The sequence below is a fragment of the Natrix helvetica genome (assembly GCF_964273705.1).
Source record: "Natrix helvetica genome assembly, chromosome: 1".
Taxonomy (NCBI): domain Eukaryota; kingdom Metazoa; phylum Chordata; class Lepidosauria; order Squamata; family Natricidae; genus Natrix; species Natrix helvetica.
The window spans coordinates 349,250,853-349,259,762 of NC_138548.1; positions in this window are offsets into that span (position 1 = coordinate 349,250,853).

Sequence of the window (8,910 nt, forward strand, 5' to 3'; positions counted from 1 at the left end):
ATATTTTTATAAGAATTATGAAATATTTGTGAAATCTGTTGATGAGCGTTACTGACATCTACCTTGTTTCAAAATAACCGTGGGTGAGCGAAGTCCCCTAGGTTTTAGTGGAAGATGAAATAAGCATTGTGATTTTTGATAATTATACAGGGATTTGGGAATCACAATTGATTTTCTGTATGACTTCATTTACTGGTCTGCAGAAAGGGGGAAACGTTTGCCTGACTTAAGGATGTAGTTCCAGTGTAATCATCAAAACCATTCAGGATACTTTTTAATCCTGTTATTCAAGAAACCTATTGTGCAATGAATATATTTGGGTTTCATGATGAATCATAGCTCAGACAAAGCACTGATTGTGCTAGTGAATTAACTCTGATGGACTCATATCAGCTCCAGCGAGCCCAGAGGCCTGGAGCTGCCATTTGGCGGGGGGGGGGGGGTGGAGGCACTGGATCAACTGCCAAGACTCATGCTTACCAGATGGAGATTTCCCTCCTCCACAAGCAGTCCAGCTGAGAATTCTACAAACCTCTTCATGATTGACTGCTGGGAGGTTTCCACTGAGAACATTCCAGAACTGATAACTGACTGAGAACAATCCATGATTGATTGATGGGTGGTTTTCACACTGGGTCACTAGGTGATGGGTGTGTGCATGCAGGGGGTGGGGGTTTAGCCTAATTACCAAGTAACTATAAAAGGTGGTGGGGAGCACCGGGTGTCAGCTCTGTCAATTTATTCATTGCTTTAGTGCTTTGTTTGTCAGTTCATGCCGTGGGAAGAAGATAAACTGCATTTTCAAACTGTCTCCGTGTTTGGCTGTTTTCATTAATCCTTCAGAACCTGATACTCTGGATCTCTTATGGGATATTCATCTTGCCTCTGCTTGATCTCTCAGCCGCTTTCCATGTTCAGTCACGATATACCTCTAGGTCAGAGGTGTCAAACTCAATTTCTTTAAGGGCCGCATTAGGCTTGTGTTTGACCTCGGGGTGTGTGTGTGTGACCATCTCAACATCATTTGTGTTGGGGGCACCTGTGCTGGCTCGAATCCTCTGCCAGTGAAAACTTTATTCAATTTCTATTCAATTTCTAGATTGACTCCTGAGCTCCATTTTCAGCTGCCACAGCCTCCTGTAACCCTCATCCAGCAGAAATGGAGTGCGGGGGGGGGGGGATGTGAGGTCTTCCCGAAGTCCATTTTCATTGGCAGAGGCACCATGGGCCAGTCCTTCACTGTTTCCAGGGCAGTTCCTCTGTCCAGACCTAAGCACCCCACAAGCAGGATCTGGCACCCCACAAGCAGGATCTGGCCCCCGGGCCTTGAGTTTGACACCCCTGTTCTAGGCCAATTGAGAGAGTGGGAATGAATTTTCCCCACCCTCAAACTCTATCAGGTTCCTCTACTGAGTCAACTTTCTTGTGATTTGCGAGTACAGACCACCCTGTGTGAAGTCCCATATAACTCATTCAAGGAAACTGAGAACATAAAATAATAGAGTTGGAAGAGACCTTGGAGGTCTTCTCATCCACCCCCCTGCTGAAACAGAGACCCAACACCATTTAAGATAAATGTCCAGTCTCTTTTTGAATATCTAAAGTGATAGATCACCTATAACTTCTTTTTTTAAAAAAATAATTTTTATTGAATGTTTTAATCTTTAAAAACAGTAAAGAAGACACAACAAGAAAAAAAAACACAGAACATACATAACAATGTACAGTAATTTTACAGCTTTCTATATTGGCTTTCCTGCTTAGCTTTTATAATTCTCCCTTCTGCATTGCCTTCCTATTGCTTTAATCTTGTCCTATAATGTAGCAAACGTAGTATTAACACGTATAATAATATTCATTATTTGTAGCACCATATATTTATATTCTCTATTTTCTGTTTTGGCTTCTGATTTCTAGTCACTTATATATTTTATTCCATACTTTATAGAAGTCTGATTCTTCTCTTTCTTTTACCTCTATTGTCATTTTGTCCATTTCTGTGCATTTGAGTATTTTCCTGATTGTAGTTTTATCTGAGGATGTATTCATTTTTTTCCAGTTTTGTGTGAAAGCAAGCCTGGCTGCAGTGAATATGTGTATGATTATGTATTGAGATTGTTTATCCATTTTTTGGTCTAATAGTCCTAATAACAATGCTTCTGGTTTCAGTTCTATTTTTCGCTCAGTAATTTCTTCCAACCATTTCCGAATTTTGCACCAGCACTTCCTTGTGATGGGGCACGTCCACCACATGTGATAGAATGTTCCAGGCTTGTGGCTGCATCTCCAACATTTGGCGGATAAATTTGGGTACATTTTGGCCAATCTCGCTGGAGGCAAATGCCATCTATAAAACATTTTACAGAGATTTTCTTTGTAAGGTACTACCGTCGTAAATTTATAATTTCTTTCCCACAGTTCATCCCATTTTTCTAACTCTACATTATGCCCAAAATTTCTTCCCCAGTTAATCATTGTCTCCTTTACCGTCTCTTCCGCCATTTTATAGTTTAAAAGAAAATTATATAATCTAGTGATCATTTTTCCTCCCATTCCTAGTAATATTTTATCTAATGCCATTTCTTTCTCGTGTATTCCGTATTGCTCCCGGGTTTTTTTAAATCTTGTTTTAATTTGTAGATAGGGCCACCATTCCCTATTTATTCCTTGTGTTTTCAGATCTTGTACTGATTTTAGTTCTCCTTTTTCATCTAAGAGGTCTGCATATCTTACCATTTTACTGAGATCTATAGTATTTTGATATGTCATTGCCTCCATCATTGATAACCAGATTAGGATTTTCAGGTAGTGGATTTTTTTATTTTTTCCCAGACCCTAAACAGGGCATCCCTTACTATATGTCTCTGGAAGTAGGAATGAGATTTATTCTTTCCCTCCCAGAGGAAGCTGTGCCAGCCTAGATGGAGATTGTGGCATTCTAGCATAAGGATTATTTTTATTTTTTAGTTGAATCCAGTCCTTTAGCCATATTAGGGCTGCCACCTGATAATAAAGCTCCCAATCTGGAAGGCCAAAGCCCCCTTTGTTTCTACTATTTTGTAGACATTTGCATTTAATATGCAGTTTTTTCCCTGACCAGATAAATTTGAATACCATTTTATTTAGTTGTTCGAAAAAAAATTTCTCTAATTTAATCGGTATTGTTTGAAAAAGATAAAGTAGTTTGGGTAGTACATTCATTTTAATTGTTGAGATTCTGCCAATTAGTGATATCTGTAGTTTAGTCCAGTTATCCAAATATTTTTGTATCTGTCATAGCAATTTATTGTAGTTATCTTCTTTTATTGTAATACATTTTGCCGATAGACATATTTCCAAATATTTAATTTTCTTGGCCCTCGAAATTCCCAGTTTCTCCTCCAGTTCTTTGTTTTGTCTTTTGGTTAAATTCTTAGTTAATGTTTTAGTTTTCTCTTTATTTATTTTAAGCCCTGCCACTTTACCGAATTGGTTTATATCTTGTAATAGTTTTAGTCCCGTTTAAGAATGGTTCCTCTATGATAAATGCTAGATTGCAAAGACCTGCACTTTGTATTCCTGTGTTCTAATTTTCAATCCCTTTATGTCCTTGTTTTGCCTAATTTGTAACATCAATGTCTCTATGGAGCGGATAAATAACAGTGGGGATAGAGGGCATCCCTGTCTTACCCCTTTGGTTTTGCTGACATCTTCTGTTGCTTCCCCGTTTAGTATTATTTTTGCCCTCTGACTCAAATATATTGCTCTAATCATCCCAATAAATTTCTCTCTGAAGTTCATTACTGCTAATTGATTTATAAGAAAATCCCAATTCAGGTTATCGAATGCTTTTTGTGCATCAATAAATATCAATGCTGCTTGTTTTCCTGAGTGTATCTCGTAGTATTCTAATATGTCCATTATCGTTCATATATTGTTTTTTATGTGTCTGTTGGGTAAAAATCCATTTTGGTCTGGGTGTATGATTCCATTTAATATATTTTTTATTCTTTCTGCCATTATTGTCATAAATATTTTATAATCAGCATTTAGCAGCGAGATTGGCCTATAATTTTGGATCTTTTATTTTTCAGTGATGTCTTTGGGAATTAGTGTTAATAGTGCTGTTAAATCCAGGATTTTGGTGTCTTAGCTCGTTCTAGTACTTCATTATACATTTCTAATAATATGTTCTCTAATGGTTTTTGCAATTCTTATAAAATTCTGCTGGAATTCCATCTGGGCCCGGAGTTTTGTTATTTTTTTTGTTTTTGGATTGCCCTTTTTAATTCTAGCCTCGTTATTCTCTCATTTAATGTTTCTTTTGTTGTTTCCAGTAGGGTTCGAATTTTCCTCCTCTGAAGATATTGTTTAATATCCTCCTTTTCTATTTCCTCTCGGCAATACAGTGCTTGAAAGTATCTTACTGCTATACTTTTTTTTCTTCCTTTTGGTGGTGCATCACCCCTTCTTCATCTTCTAGTTGCTGTATTAATTTCTTTTCTTTCTTTTTTTAGTTTATAGGCTAGCCATCTCTCTGGTTTATTGGCATTCTGAAAGCAAGCTGTTCCATTGGTTGATTGCTTTCATCATTAGGAAATTTATCCTTACTTTTAGGTTGCTTCTCTCCTTGGTTACTTTCCAACCATTGTTTCTTGACTTGTCTTTTGGTGCTTTGAAAAATAATTTGAAACATCCCCTTGTCTGTGTAGGAGCCCCTCAAATATTGGAACACTGGTATCATGTCTCCCCTAATCTTTCTTTTCATTAGACATACCAAATTCCTGAATTAGGAACATGAATTTTTGCTCATGTGTCTTCAGCCCCCTCATCATTCTTGTTGCTCTTCTCTGCACTCTTTCCAGAGTCTCAACATCTGTTTTATATTGTGGTGACCAGAATTGGATGTAGTATTCCAAGTGTGGACTTACTAAGGTTTGTAAAGCAGTACTAGAACTTCACATGGTTTTGATTTCATTCCTCTATTAATGCACCCTAGAATTGCATTGGATTTGTGTTTGCTGCTACACACTATCAGCTCCTATTTAAGTGACTGTCCACTAGGACTTCAATATATCTCTCAGTTACTAGCATTTAGTCAAGTTTCACCTAGCCTGTAGCTATACAGTTGGTTTTTCTTGCCTAAGTGGAAAACCTTACTTTTATCTACATTGAATTTCATTTTGTTAGATAGGGGCAGGAATAATGTTTAGAAAGGCCCCACAATAATGTTGCTTCTCATAGTCTAAACACTAATTAAATTACTTACAATTGATTCTGAAATACCTATCTTTGAGAAAGAAATTTTGAGATGATGACTTAATAAATTGAGTAGAATTTTTCAGACCAAAAAATGTTTTATTGATACAAAAGTGTGCCACAGTTTCCTGATGGAAATGACCTGGTCTCCTTTTTCTCCTAATGCAAAAGGCAATTCTTCCAAAAGCTCTTCTTAATTAAAAACAATGTGTATTTGGAATAGTGCCTTTCATATCAACATTCAGTATTTTCACATTAACAATCAGAAGAGACTAGATCAGGGCTATCAAACTCCCGGCAAGTGGGCTGGATGCATCAGCCACTGGCCACGGCCATACCTGGTTTAGTGAGGGGGCAAAGTCTCAATACATCACATGACGCCACCATAACAACATCAGTTTGAAACTCCTGGTCTAGATTGTTTGCAGAAAAAAGCAAATTGAAAAAAAATTATTTGCATGAGCAAATAATTAAATCAAAGTTTATAACTGTCTAATTAGAAAAGCACAACCAACAATAAGAAATGAAAAATAACAAAATAACACACAACCACTGCTCAGCATTATTGGCAACTGATTTTCATCTCATCTAAAAACTATATTGAGCAAAGCTCCTTGATAACGCCATCTTTAAATTGATTTCAGAAACTAAAGTTGTAGTTGAAACTGTTGAATGGGCTTCAAAGAAACTCTCGTGAACAAAGCATTGAAACAGTCCGTTCAATGGAGAAAAGTGCTTGACTTACTCTGGAAAGTTCCTCTCAATACAGAGAAGGATGAAAAAGATCTGTTATCCAGACCTGAGCAAAGGTAGAAGGAAAGAGAAGTTAGTGGGTGACAAGCAGCAACACAGATGGGCTTAATTCCTGTGTCAAAGTGTATGTCTTTGAGATACATGGAAGTCCAGTTGCAGAGAGGTCATCCTGAAGAAAGTCTAGCTATGATGTCCCATAGATGCTTTTTCAAGAGGCAACTGGACTTTCTGGTTTTTCTTTGAAGATGTTTTCCTTCTCATCCAAGAAGTTTCTTCAGCTCTCATCCAAGAGTCCTCAAGTAAAAGCCAGAAAGTCCACTTGCCTCTTGAAAAAGCACCTTTGGGACAACCATGATCTGGAAGACTGAGAATCTCCATAGACATCTAATCTATAATGGCCTTAGATGTTGATAACCATACATCAACCCATAATAAATAAATCCATTTCTGTTTATTCTCTATACCTGCCCAGGGAGGAAAGTATTCAGAAAAGTTTTCATTAAAAAAAACAGTTGATGTTAGCAGTACAGAGACCGTGGTGGTGCAGTGGTTAGAATGCAGTATTGAAGGTTAACTCTGCTGACTACCAGCAGTTCGATCCTGACCAGCTCAAGGAAGACTAATCCTTCCCAGATTGTGAGAGGCAATATGCTGACTCTGTAAACTGCTTAGAGATGGTTGTGAAGCACTGTGAAGCAGTATATAAGTCTAAATTCTATTGCTATATCATGTTCTGGAATAGCTGACCTTCATTGAAATAAACACCAGACAGAATAAGAATAAATTATAACTGGGATGGCAAACCTATGGCACGCGTGCCACAGGTGGCACACGGAGCCATTTGTCAGGGTACATGAGGCGCTGCCCTGTCAGCTGGCCAGCACGTATGCGTGCGCTGGCCAGCTGAGTTCACCCTTTTTAAAGCCATTTTTCACCCTCCCCAGGCTCCAGAGGTTTTATAGGAGCCTGGGGAGGGTGAAAAGAGCCTCCCCCTCCCCGGAGGCCCTCCGGAGGCTTCATGAGCTTCCCTGGAGCCTCTGGAGCACAAAAACCCAGCCATATGGGCAAACCGGAAGTTCGGGAACAGACTTCTGGTTTGCTCAGAGGGTCGTTTTAAGTGCTCTGAAGCCTTCAGGGAAGCCTCCTGAAAGTCCCTAAAGCCTCCGGAGGGCCTCCGGGGGGATAGGGGAGGCTTTTTTCACCCTCCTCGGGCTCCTATAAAAACTCTGGAGCCTGGGGAAGGCGAAAAAAGCATGCAAAAAATGGAGGGTTGCGCCTGTAGTGCATTATGGATGCGGGACACCTGCCCACGACCCCCCTGCACTCCCCCCACTTATGGCACGTGAGCTAAAAAAGGTTCGGCATCGCTGAATCATAATATCCCCACTAGCTAATTAAAACGTATTCCATTGTTTTATCACAGGACAATCTTTAACATTTTGCAAATATTGCTCTAAAGTAAAAGGCAGTTAAACTTTTCTGAATTTTTCCCCTTCTGATTCTAAAATTAGGTCGATGTCTCTGAGTCAAGTAAAAATTGTTTTCTCCAACTGCACACCTCTGTTGCAACAGTTATTCCCAATTCCCCATCTAATTATTAAAATCATAGTTATTTATTCTTTTTTTTAAAAAAAAAAAAGAGTTCTGAGATTTCCATCACCTTTAATTGTAAAGCAGTTAGGCAGGGACTCGGCCAGACTTGAAATTGCAAGTTTCTCTTCCAGATGTAGGGAAAACTCCAACATCTTCACTGCTGATGAGCTATTTTGTGAGCACTGGGATCAACCATATTTCAGAGGGAAAAATATAGGAAGGGTCTCAATCAATGCATGCAAAATGCTGCTGCTAGGAATCTGGCTCTTTCTGATTCTGATTCTGTCCTACGTTCCCTGTGCCACGATGCACATCAAATGTCCACTAAAGGTGATAACGGAAGAATTGAAAGGGTTTAATTACTACAAGCCAGGAGACTACCTGATTAGTGGAATAACATCTAAAATATTTTCTCGACGTTTCCCCTATGTTTTCTCTGAGGCTCCAACCCACAGATTGAGAAGGTATTTGTGGACAAGTACAGGCTTCTAGTGGTAGATTTTACCCATTTCAATTTGATATGTTACTTATCAACAGACTTTAAAGATAGATGGATGCCTTGGATTCTTATTCTGGGGACATATTACTTGGGAGTTTGATAGTTCTCAATGTCTTCCTTCTTTCTTTCCTTCCTACCTTCCTACCAACATTTATTTTAATCCTTTAATTATTTTGTAAGATGTTGTGGCTTCCTTCCTTCCTTCCTTCCTTCCTTCCTTCCTTCCTTCCTTCCTTCTTTCCCAACATTTATTTTCATCCTTTAACTATTTTGTAAGATGTTGTGGCTTCCTTCTTTCCTTCTTTTCTTCCTTCCTTCCTTCCTTCCTTCCTTCCTTCCTTCCTTCCTTCTTTCCTTCCCAACATTTATTTCCATCCTTTAACTATTTTGTAAGATGTTGTGGCTTCCTTCTTTCCTTCCTTTTTTCTTCCTTCTTTCCTTCCTTCCTTCTTCTTTCCTTCCCAACATTTATTTTCATCCTTTAACTATTTTGTAAGATGTTGTGGCTTCCTTCTTTCTTTCCTTCCTTCCTTCCTTCCTTCCTTCCTTCCTTCCTTCCTTCCTTCCTTCCCAACATTTATTTCCATCCTTTAACTATTTTGTAAGATATTGTGCGTTCCGTCCTTCTTTCCTTCCTTCCTTCCTTCCTTCCTTCCTTCCCAACATTTATTTCCATCCTTTAACCATTTTGTAAGATGTTGTGGCTTCCATTTTACTTTTGCTTCAAATAAAAGGAATACATTGCAAAAACAAACTTAAGGAGGACAGAGAACCTATATGATGAGTTATTGATTTAGCTACAGTGGATCACATTAAAGAATTTTGGA